This window comes from Anser anser (genome assembly GCF_964211835.1).
Source record: "Anser anser genome assembly, chromosome: 5".
Classification (NCBI taxonomy): domain Eukaryota; kingdom Metazoa; phylum Chordata; class Aves; order Anseriformes; family Anatidae; genus Anser; species Anser anser.
The window spans coordinates 58,673,679-58,685,844 of record NC_139725.1 but is presented as its reverse complement, the minus strand read 5'-3'; the positions used below and the strand labels follow the sequence as shown (position 1 = coordinate 58,685,844).

The 12,166-nt window shown below is 42.1% G+C and overlaps 1 long non-coding RNA gene across 1 annotated transcript; it reads right to left on the bottom strand.

Moving 5' to 3' along the window:
* Positions 1 to 2,221: 2,221 nt before the first annotated feature.
* On the bottom strand, positions 2,222 to 8,393 carry LOC310899830. Its single transcript, XR_014584699.1, has 2 exons — positions 7,799 to 8,393; positions 2,222 to 2,469 (listed from the first exon to the last, which is right to left on the bottom strand). It is a non-coding gene; the product is annotated as an uncharacterized lncRNA (long non-coding RNA).
* Between the last annotated feature and the right edge of the window lie 3,773 nt (positions 8,394 to 12,166).

Genomic DNA, 12,166 nt, shown 5'->3' with positions numbered 1-12,166 from the left:
GTTCCAAACCGAGGAATCATCTCTGCTTCCATTCCCATGACTGTGTTGCTCACAAGAGTTTTGCTATTAAAACGCTGCTTTCTATATGGAATCTTTATTTTGGTCATTAGCAGTCAGGATGCAGCCTGGCTCCGAGGACTCTGAAGAAGCAGAGGCAAGCGATATCAATGCAGTAATATCTGAGAGTCAGTAGGTGGCTCTATTACAAGCTATTGGAAGAGTTTAGGAGGTCTGTGTAGGGGGTGAGACCTTGCTGTTTTCCATTTTCCTTTTTAGAAACTGTTCTGACCCAAATCAGTTTCTCCTTTGCATATGTTAGCTGTAGATTAATTATCCAAAGAATAGAGCCTGCGAAATCCAAAACAAATAAGTCAAAGCGAGACAATCCTCATAAACTGAGTCAAATGCTAAGAGGAAGTGCTGTGGCACCCCTGATTATTTAGCTGTTGGGTGGACAAAGTGAAAATGATTACCTCTAGTTTCCCCCAGTTTATCTTTTTCTGATATTGCTCAGAGTCTGCAAGTGTTCAGAGAAGCCACAGCTTTCTAGAATCAAACTGGAGCAACTGATCTTTCTTTGATGCATAATGTTTAAATGCACTTAAACGCAAGAATGGCCATACTGGATTAGATCCATTGTCCATATAGTCTGGTATACTTTTTACAAAAGTGACCAACAGTGGATGCCTAGGGAGCACTTCAGGAACATGTCAAGTAAATATGAGATCTCCTGGGTATTCCAGCCCTCAACCACTTGTAGTGCAAAGATACTGTAAGTCAGGGTAGTCTCTACATATGCAGTTATCTTCAACAGATTTTCTTGCATGACCTTGTGCAGGTTCATCTTGCACCTATCTAAGGCTTTCACACCAACAACTTCTCACACCAAGTTCCACAACTTGTCTACACACGCAGGATTTGACTTCATTTGTTCTGAGCCTCTCCTTGCCATCTCTGAATGACATCCTCAGGTCTTGGATTAGAGGAGAAAGTGAACAGACACGCTGCTGCCCTTGTGTAGCTCATCATTTAAGTGACTTCTGCTGCATTTTCTTCAGTCCATGTCCACACCGCAGGTTTATGCAGTATTATGGCTACGGATATACCCTGGCCGGGCAATTCACATTCCCATGTGCTTTGCTTACCTCAGGCAGCTGAGTCACCAGGACATGGTACAGCTTTGCTTAGAGGCTAACAGGGACTTTGATGTTGGTCATGACATGGCTTATAAACCCATTCCTGCCAGCGCTACTGCACTGTGTAGCCCTAGTTAGGGGTTGTTCACACTTTCTGACTCGAGCACATATTCGGTTTAATTTTGGTCCATCAGCAAGAGCAACGTTCACCACAAGCCACAACCATGGCTTTGATTGTGTTTCTTTTCAGGCCCAAATGACGTTCGGTGCCATTAAAAGGCAGCAGGGAGGCCTCACAGAGTAATCGCAGCCATCAGGCACTCAGCTGTCTCTTGTACCTTTGGAAACGGCTCTCTAATAGTAACAGGGAGAGGAAAGGAAGAATGTTCCCTGCAGCTCCTGAGGCATCACTAATTCAGGTATGATTAAGTCCGCCTGTCCATCAGGGCCCTGCTCCTTGCATTGCATCCTTCTTACTCCTCTGGCCTCGTCAGCCTCCTTCCCTTCCTCAGTTTTGTGTCTGACTCTGCTCCTGGCTGTCATTCTGCCCTTTGAGACATACATGCATCTTTCCTACCTCAATCCCTATGGATTTCTTTCTTTGGTGTATTGACAAATTATCCACCCACTATCCTAGATCTGCCTTTAGCAGGAGAAATAGCTAGGTCCCCAGAGCATGGTAAGAAAGATAAGGTTATTTCAAAGTGACTCCCTAAACTTTAACTTAAATATCTGGAAGGATGGGGCACTGGCACTCAGCACGTTGTAGGTGTTTTAGTTCTTGTCACTGATATGGGAAACTTGCAGAAGCTGGCAAGAGACCTTGACTAAGAACCATTTCGTCTCCTCAAGCTGTTTCGTTATGTGGACAGGACCTCTAATGCTTTGTGCTGAACTGCTATAAACAGGAAGCATTAACAATAGCTCTGAGACAAGAAGGTTCCCCTGAAAGTCTGTGGCCCAGGTCTTTGGCTGGTGCTAATCAGAGTCATTCAACTGGGTTTCGGGGAACTGCATTGATTACATCAGAACTAGTCCCTGCTCACATATCTCTAGTGGAAAGAACAAGTGACAGCAATGGGAGATTGTGGGGGGAAGTGTTTTATTGTCCAGCTGAATGTTTCTCACAGGTCAGAAAAGAGCCCACTCTAATATTTTTCCAATCCACCCAGTAAATATCCTCTGCTTCACTGGCATTTTGGGATCACCCAGGGGAGGCTCCGGCCTGGTGCATCCTCTGAAAGGCTGGATCCTGGATCACCCAGTGAATCATTTCACCACAGAAAAAATGATTTTCTTATGTATAATTCCAAAGCAACATCAGATCTGTAGTCTGTAAAACAAAGCAAAGTAGCCTGGCAACAATGGACATCTGTTTCACAGGAGTACAAGTGCAGAAAGTGCAAAGCAGAAAAAAATAAATATTATTAATAAAATAAGTGCAATAAACATACATTTCCACCTCTTATGTGACACCTTGTTCACCACTTCACCCCGTATTTTTTGTTTTATCCTTCATCTACTCGTTTTAGAGGCAAGGGATTTTTTTTCCTTAGGTAGGTGCTAGTACCTATCGCAGACTGACTGAGGCTCTTGGCTGCCCTTAGGTGCCGCTACAGCACAGAAAAAATATATCTGCTTTTAATTTGCTCTTTCTCATGTGCGAAACGTAGCTGCTTCACACGCTGTCTTGTGTGTTAGAGTTATGGATGGAAAGGACAGAGTTCATCACATTTGCACTGTACAAGAGTTATGAAGCTCACAGGTCCCCATGGAATAGGCTGCTGGTTTGGGGTTCCAAATTGTTACATCCGAGTGACCCCATATTCCCGAGTTCCCAAGCTGTTCCTTTACTAGCTGTTGCTTCCATACTTAACATATTATTTCTTCTTCCTAGAAGTGGGCCCTCACAGTTCAGCTGTTTTGTTCCTTGTGTGGACAGCTTCATAGACGTCCAGTTGATCGATCAAACATTTCCCTACCTCCAGCCTTGCAGGCACTGTGGGTTACAGCTTACACCTTCAGAGAAGTGCCAAAGTGCAGAATACTCCAGGCGTTACAAAGGGCACCAGAAGTAGTTGTTCTTCCACTCTCACCAAAGGCAGAGATCTAGGCAAAATGGTAAAACTGCAGCATAGTGCCCTGTGATGTTTACCATTCTTGAGCATTCTGTAGGTTTTGGTCAGCAATCCTGAGAAGGCCCTCATTGCATCCTATGGATCAGGAGATCTCAGTTTCTCCATCCTATGCAGCCGCTCTCTCTGATCTTCAGATGTGGAAGTAACTACTGCATGCCCTCCTGTTTGTCTATTCTGCCTGCTTCCTCTCTCTGTACATTTCTTAGGGTGAGAACATCCTGGTTTCTTTGTTTTCCCATCTGAGGATTCTCCCTTTCTCTTTAGACCGCAGAGTTTCAGATTGCAGGCCAGATTCATCCTCCAAGACTGGCATTCAAGTAGAACCCAGAGTAGCAGCTTATTTTCCTTGCTGTGCAGCACTTCACAGAGATATGGGCAGGAAGAGTGAAAGCGTTTCAAGGATTCTTCCAGACTGCGACAGGCTCAACTACAACATGCACTGATGCAGCGAGTTCATGAAAATTACCCAAATTCATCAGTTATGCAGAGTTTCTCCACAGCACTCCAGTGACTAAATTCATGAGGTTAAACCAGAGCAAAAATCAGTCCCTGGGATAGGCAGTGACTTGCCCACAGCACCGGAAAGAACAGAGGTGGATTTGTTTCATGCCCAAGGATATGCAATTTCTGCCCTTGAAATCATTTCCTAGAAGGAAAGAGATAAATGAGAGGCCCTGCTTCCCTCCTACTATGGGAAAAATTCTGATCTTGGTTTGCTGAGGTACGCTCGCGAGGCAGGCCAGAACTGTATACGTGGGCCTTTCCTGCTCACCTGGAGAACTGTTCCAGATCGTAGGTGCTACCAGCCAGGACCAGGTCGGGGGACAGCATCAGCAGCAGTGGTCAGACCCAGACATATCAGTACCTGTGACCATGCTCGACAATGATGGCAGAAATCCATCCTAAAAAGTTATATATATTTTTTCCCTACGTGTTCAGTCCTCTGAATCTATCCTGTGCAAGTGATGCCAGAGTTAAGGCAATGGGACCTGGGGGTGTGGAAGGAGTCTCTCTAGGGATCCAAGTACGAAGTTTTGGTGCCTAATATTGTACACCCAACTCTGTAAACTGTGGCCAAAGTATTTTAACTAGGCTGGGTAAGGGCTTGCTTCTCATATTGCTTCCTGTGCTTTTGTGCATTGTTACTTCTAAAGTTATTCAAAACATCTAAAGGAGGCTGAAGCAATTACATTGCAACTAAAATAAAGTCCTAATTTTATAATCCACTTCCCCCCTCACCCACACAGAAAAAATCCACAATGAAATATAGTGCATGAGAAAATACAGAATATTCCACCCACCCTTCAACAGTGCGTGTATGAGCACAGCCCTATCACAGCCAGCACCAGGCTGGAGAGCTTTTCATTAACTTAGAATATATATGGGCAGAAGCTTGATAAGCAAATAACAGTGTTCCCAGCACACCAGCCAAGCCCTATGAAAACTAAAAACAATAAATTTATTGAAAGCTTTTTTAAAATAGGAGGAAATTATTACTCATTTGAATTCTGTTCATGTTAAGGTCAATGGTCTTTTTTTCAGATTCTGATTGTTAATATTAGATGAAAGGACATTTCCTTTACATTGTATTTATGAACTCTAATGGCACAAGGAGGATAACAGCCACATACATTGCACACCAGAAACATTTCTGAATTTTGCATTGTTTGAGAATTAGTTCATTACTCATTTTCCTTTGACCTTTAAGTTAAAGCCAGGGTTATTTAAATACATTGGGCCTGGTTCTGTTTTGGGATGCTCAGAGAAATGATACCTTATTTTTACTTTTCAGAATTTTAACACGTGAGAATACATGTTTTGCATTCAGTGAATGTATCCTTAGACTATTCACATGAATAAGACTATGGTTTGAAAAACATTGCTGAGGGGATTCATTTCTCTCATATAAACTTCCAAGAGGCTGTAGAATGGAGCCAGAGCCTCAGTATCTTCTGTTGACTTTGCCAGAACAATCCCTGTTTATCCCACTAAGGTTGAAGACCACAGCACACGGCTGACTGTCCTTATTTCTGCATGCTGAAAAATACCTACATTGTCTATCTTTCCAGGTATTCAGAAGTGAAATTATGATTGCTCAGGTGAGACTTTTCAACAAGTTGCACAAGCACAAAATTATGGTCTTAGGTTTGCTGTGCCTTTCTGCTAACAGTAAACTTAATTTGGCTACTGAAGGTAGCCCAGGAGCTCTTTGTGTGCTCTGTATTATTGAAAAATTATCCACAAAAACTGTACTCCTGATGACGTTTCCATTGTCCAAGAAATTGCCACCTTTCACTCTGATGGTATTACTGTCATTTCATGTCCTCATTAATGATAGCCAAAAGCTTTCCATTCATGTGGAGAATAAAAAGTAAAACCCTTAAATTTGCCTGTGTCTAGGTAGTGGAAATTGCTCAAAATGCATCATTGCAGTAGGTCATTGCTAAGAGGGACCAAAGGGTTTTAAACTGTGTCAAACCTTCATGCAGCTATGGAGCCATTTCAGAGCTACCTTGGTGTTTGTGAGAACAGGGCTTGGCTCTGGTTTTTCCCAAATGCTCCATCCCTTTGCACCAGCTGCCAACGCTGTATCTTTGTCGGTGAGATAATCCAACCATGTGCTTCCCTCCAACATTGCCATCAGCTCTGTGACTTCTACAACACACCGGTGAGCTGGTAGCTTCCTGCGTAAGGTTGTGCCCATCTCTCCTAGGGAACAGAGCACACCCTCTCCTGAAAAGGGAAGGATGGAGGGGGGGTGACCAAGGCTTTTTGGGGCAGCGTCCCCTTGCTGGAGTTCCTCTCTGCCCTCCACCCCATCCTTGTGGGTGGGGCAGATGCAGTTGCACTGTTTGCTCTAGCTGTGGTTATGCCTCTTCACCTGGCTGCCGAGACATAGCTCTCATTCTGGTGAGAGCAATTCCAGAGTATGTCCTCTTCCTTCTGTAGGCAAACCGGCCTGTAAGCAGCATCTCTGCAACTCGATAAAATGGGAGGTCAACCCGTTGGTCCCTTGTCTTTCCTTCCCCCCCCCCCCCCTTTTTTTTCCCAATAAGAGGCTGAGTTGGGGCCTTCAATCTTGACAAGCGATAGCTTGGCTGCATGTCCTCATGCACACACACCTCCACCAGAGTGTTTGCTGTTCTGATTAAACTGGAGAGACTAATTTGACATTTGTGAGTGGTTTGGAAAGATTCTGAAGTTTCAAAAACATACTCTATCATAACTGATATCAATACAGAAGCAGTTTGGTCTATGTCCTCCCACAGTACTTGTAAAAGGCATCTAGAAAATACATACAATTTGTAAAGTCATTTAATGGTTTGATTCAAAAACCTTTTCTATTCTCAGATTCATAGTTCAGCAATAGACTCTATGTTTGGGTATCACTGAGAATCTTTAAAATACACACATAATAATAGTTTATCAGCACTTTGCCAGTGCGAGACGGACTGCCTTCTCCTTTCACTTTCTAATCCCCTCTGCTCGTAGATGATGTACTACCATAAAGCCACAGAGCAGTTTTTCAAAACATTCTAGTTCATTAAGACCTCCCATTAAAGTTTTAGACTCAACTGAAGATTGAGGACTTCATTCAGATTTCAGCGTGTTTTGGCCTATAGAAAGCACAGGCTGCAGTGCTTTGGACACACAGAGCTCATTTCAACTAGCAGCAATATTTCCTTTGTAGTACAAAATCATAGATTTTGTTTATGTTAAAATTTGCAGAAAAGGCATTTGGGGGATGTTTTGCAGCATTCGGAAGCAGAGCAAAGAGCATTATTTTCCCCCTTAGCCTTCAGAACTCAGATATCTAAGGGCAGCTTAAAGTGAAAGACATTGTGAGGATGTCATAGGGCTGCCCTCACTCTAAAATAACAATAATACACAAATAGTTCTGCTATTGAATAGGATTGGGTAATCCTTTGTACTTTTAGTATTTCACCATCTGCCGTGTCTAAAAAGAAGTACATGTAGCCAGGAGCACTGTGAAAGATAGGCAGGCGAGGGATCACGACCCCTGCTTTTGACCTTGATGCTGAGAACTCACATCTCAAAGAGATCTAGGACTGCAAACCTGTCACTAGTCCTGCCCTTCAGAGGTAGACAATTGGCAGGGCATAGATTTGTCTCTGTAAAAATGAGAAACTGTTGTGAGGGTGCAAGGAGGGGACACCAGAGAACAACAACTGCATTTCAAAGTACCCAACTTACTCCTCTCAACCCTCCTATCAGCATTTCCCTTCTCTCATTTCCATACTGAAGGCAGATGTAAGGCTGTGAAAGATGTTCAAGATGTGGCATCCATTTGGAAACTTCCCAGGCAGTTGTACTAACATGTTTTTAAAGACTGCCTGTAGGTCTTTCATCTGGATTAGCTGCACATTCTTTCCTTGACTCTTTTTTTTTTTTTTTTTTTTTGTACTGAAGAGCTCACTCACTTTTATCCGCTGCAGGACAAAGTTCCCCTTAAATCCCCACCTTAGAACTAGCTAATTTACACAATAGAAGAGGCTTGCTTACCACGGCCTTTGCATCTGTATTTACACACACAGGGCACCTGGATCCGAGTGAAGCTTCTTCTGGGGACTGACTTCCCTTTTGCCAATCAGAAGTACATTCCAGAGCTTCACTCACTTTAAGTTCACACCAAATATGCAAGTTCAGCTGTCTTATTCATGGGAGTAAGGCAAGCAAGAGCTGGCCTCCTACTTGACTTCACATATGAGCAAGACCTGTCTTTTTTTTTTTTCTTTTTCCTTTTTTTCTTTTCAAGTGCTAGAACATGTAAGCAGAGGTTTCTGCTTTCAAAGAAAGCACTGGTGGATGCATCACACCAATCATGTTGTCCTGGGCTACTTCTCTTTTATTAGGTTGTTCTTTTATCATTGAAGAGGAAAATAATATAGATGGAAAAAATTCAGGAAGATCTATGCCAGACACATAAAGCTGAGGTGTTCGTGTTTTGCAAATTGTTTCTTCTCCTGTCTGCTCGTTGATAATGGGGTTTTTGACACTGAGCCACAAGAGAAAAAAAATATTGCCTGCCTTGGCCAGCCTATTGAAACACATCATCTCCTCTTTCCGATCTGTTTCCAGTCCCCTCATTAATCCTTCTTTCCTGCCCAGCTTAACTCTCCCATCCTGTTATCTTTGCTCCATGATTTTTCACAAGACAAAGGTGATGCCTACCATACTAAATTCCTCCAAGAAACCTGGCAAAAGGAGAACATGGCAAGAATCTGCAGGTAAACAGAAACATGAATGGCTGGCCTTAAGCAATACTGATATTTCTGTAGTGATATATAAAGGAACTGCAATGGAAAGCCAGACCTTTGGCTCAGTGGGGCTAGTAACTTGTTTTTAGATGTGGCTGCTAATTAATCTTTCAAAGTAAGATGAAAAGTACTTGTGTTACAGCTGAGCCACAGTGTAATGCTACACAGAGGAAATTTTTTGTTGACCTTACAAACTCAGCAAGATATGTCATTATTATTATGGTATTGTCTGAATCCAAATACCTACAAGTGTTATCAATCAACATCAAATAAACGAGTCCTACACAAAATCCAGGTCAACAAATTTGTGTATGAGACTATGTAATTGTGTCATTGGTCATGATATGTTGCCCCTTAAAAATTTTAATTTCCCTTCTTTTTGGAAAGATTGAAATAAATGATCTGATTGTCTTTGACCCAGCAAAGGGAAATGAAATAAGAACAGCTGGGTAGGTCAAGGAGATGAGTCATGCTACAGTCAACTCATCAAGAAGGGCCAGAGATCTGGACTACAGGAATTTGGACAGCTGAGTGGGAGTAAAACAATTTCAAGTGTATTAGAGTCCTATCCAAATCCCTTAAAATGGGCTTTGGTTCTTGCAAAGCACCGGGCCAAATAGAAGTCAGAAGAAAACTGGTGTTATTTTGTTGGAGATATTTGACTAAAGGGGAAAAGAAATCACTTTTAACAAAATATTCAGTGGAAAATGTCAATCCTTTATTTGAAAATATGGGCTGCTGTCTGAAAGCCTGGAATGTTTTAGCAAAAGAATTGTTGCAGTAAAATCCAAACTAATTTTGGTGAAACCAACAGTCTATCAGAAATGGTTTCAAAAGATTTCTTAGTCTGCCTTGATGCAAACTTTTTGGATTGTTTTTCCTGAAATATATTATACAGACCTAAAAGAATACACCAAAATACTGGCAAGCATTACAAATAACACATATGCTTTCATTTAACTATTAATGGTATTAATGCTAGAAAGAGCAAAATGTGCTCTTTTACATGTATCTGATTACTTCCACTTATAAATCTGGATTTGCTTTAATACTGATCTTCTAGAACAGGACACACCCTTGAATGCTTCACACTTTTTCCCCTATAAATCATGTGTAAACTCCTTCCCTTGGCCCAAAACATCTGTCTGCAACACTGTTCCTGCTCTCTTCCACCATTTCTGCTGCTTATCTATTCAGTTCATGCTAGTGTCCACAAGTAATGTCATAGTGATGTCTCAAACCAAAACAAAACAATTGAGGATGAGAGAAAAAAAGCTTTTGAGTCCACAGGACCTCAGGTAATGCCATAAATACAACCGTGCAGCATGCCAGTGGGATAGCTGAAAATTCTCTTCAGGTCAATGGAGATCAGGTAAAATTGGAGGCAAGCAAAGGCAGGCAAACAGTCTTTGGATTAAACACACAGTTTTTTGCTCCATGATTTTGCCTCAGGTTCATTTTCAAGTTTATAAGGTTTTTTAATTATAGCTCCACTGTTTGAGGTTTTATTGGGGCTTTCTGTGTCTCTCTTTCTTTTTGGGGGGGAGGGGGAGTGGGTAAAAAGAATATCGAAATATGATAAACGTTCAGACAATCTGGCGGGAAATATTTCCCAAAACCAAGAAAAACAAAGATGAAGAAAGAACCAGCATCTCACATTGCCCTTACGAGTCATTTCAGTGTTGAGGATAATTGTTTTTTTTCACGAGGAACAAGAAGGAATGCAAATGCAACAGCAACATCTCTGAAGAACCAAGACATATCACTGTGTTGACCAGTACACGAACTCCCATTAGCTCATCAGATAGCTGCATGGTGGGCTGTATTTAAGTATCGTGCAACTTCAAGAGAGCAATGAGTGATTCAGATCATTGACTGTTGTGGAGTCTCCATCGTTGGAGCCACTCCAGTCTCAGCTGGATCCAACCCTGAGCAACCTGATCTAACTTTGAAGTTGCATCTGACTTTGAAGTTGGCTCTACTCTGAGTGGGCATTGGACCAGGTAACACTGAGAGGCCCCTTCCAACCCAAGTTTTTCTATCATTCTCTCCAAATCTGCTCAAATGAGTTACTTGTATAGCTAGAATGACTAAATAAGCATAGCAATAATGTGTTAGTACAGCAGCTATACGCAGCAACGTGAGTATTGTCTCTGTTTCCAAGCATGAAGACGAGATGAGAGAGTTGCTAAAGTCATGATGATCTAAGGATATAAACAAGGCAGTTGACTGGAAGGTATGGTAGTATCTTTTTATTAAGCCAACTGATAAGGATGGAAAAACAAAGATAAGATTTGGGGCATGTAAGCCTTTTTCAGGTCTGCTTTTTCATGTCAGGTCATCTTCAGTTGATCTTGTAAATAATCATAATTACTGCAGTGCTAAATTATGTAGAGATGGTGACTCTATGCATATAATTACTCAAGAAAATGAAGAATGTGAGCTTAGTCTTTAAAATCTATGTTAAAGAGATGTACAGCCTGGAGCAAAAGGAGCATTGAGTTAATTTTGAAATGAAATATAGTGTAAAGGTAAATTCTACAAGTTGGATTTCAAAAGTCACTTTAATTTACAGGTTGAAGTTGAATTTCCTTGGGATACTCTGCACAGACTGCAAAGCAGCTGCTCAGTTCATTGGAAATGGTAGTGTTTGCTAAGAGAGGCCCTGGTTTTGGACAGCAGAAGACATTTAGGTCAGAAGAAAAAAAGTCTTCACTAGTAGGGATAGGGTGCATTCAAAGAGTCTCCCAGTGCTGTGCCTACCTCATGCCAGCCCTGTGAGTCATTCTTTATACAAGAAATAAATTTATCCATATTATACATACTTAAATGAAGAAGACAGGCTTTTTATTATTATTTATTTATTTTAGAGAGATGTCCTTTTTTCTTCAACTGTTCAACATTAAGACATCTGCCAAGTGCTGTGTGGCAGCTGTGTGTATCCAGCATTCACAGAGCTGTCTGACCATGTCAGGGCTGGTCTGTACCCTGGACAAATCCATATTTTTGCCCTCATAATCACCCTTAGATTATTTGCTAAAAAGTCCCTGCCTTTCAGCAGCAGATTTATTTGCTTAGACTCTGAGGGGAACCCCAAAGCCTCCTCTCCTTCTGTTTCCTGAATGCCTCCATCTCCATGCAGCTCAGTCTCCATCACTCCTCCTGTGGCCCCTCATCCTGTGGGTTAAGTAAAGGTGAAGTTACCCTGGGGAGGGGAGGCGGGGTTGTTGTATCTTGGACTTGTTTCTAAGTGATGGTATTTTTAAAGAACCCAGGGTTATAGGAGGGGTGTCCAAAATCAGACATCAATTCTGAGAAAAGTCACAACGTGGAAGCTGGAAAAGGCACAAAGGACCCAAAGCCCACCGGATCAATGGAAGGATGTGCAGCAGCCTAATCTGATGAAGCACGGGGCAATGAGACTCCCAGAAGCTGAAGCCTTTGATACATGAGCCCTGTAGCAAAGATTCCCTGGATGCCATCAAGGTGAACTGAGGTTAGCAGGGAGCAGATAAACACAGGAGGCTGCAGACTTCCATCCACCTGATGAGGGAGCACAGTTTGCTTTCATCTGAGCGGGGCCCTGTGTTTTCTAAACATTTCAGATGCTGCA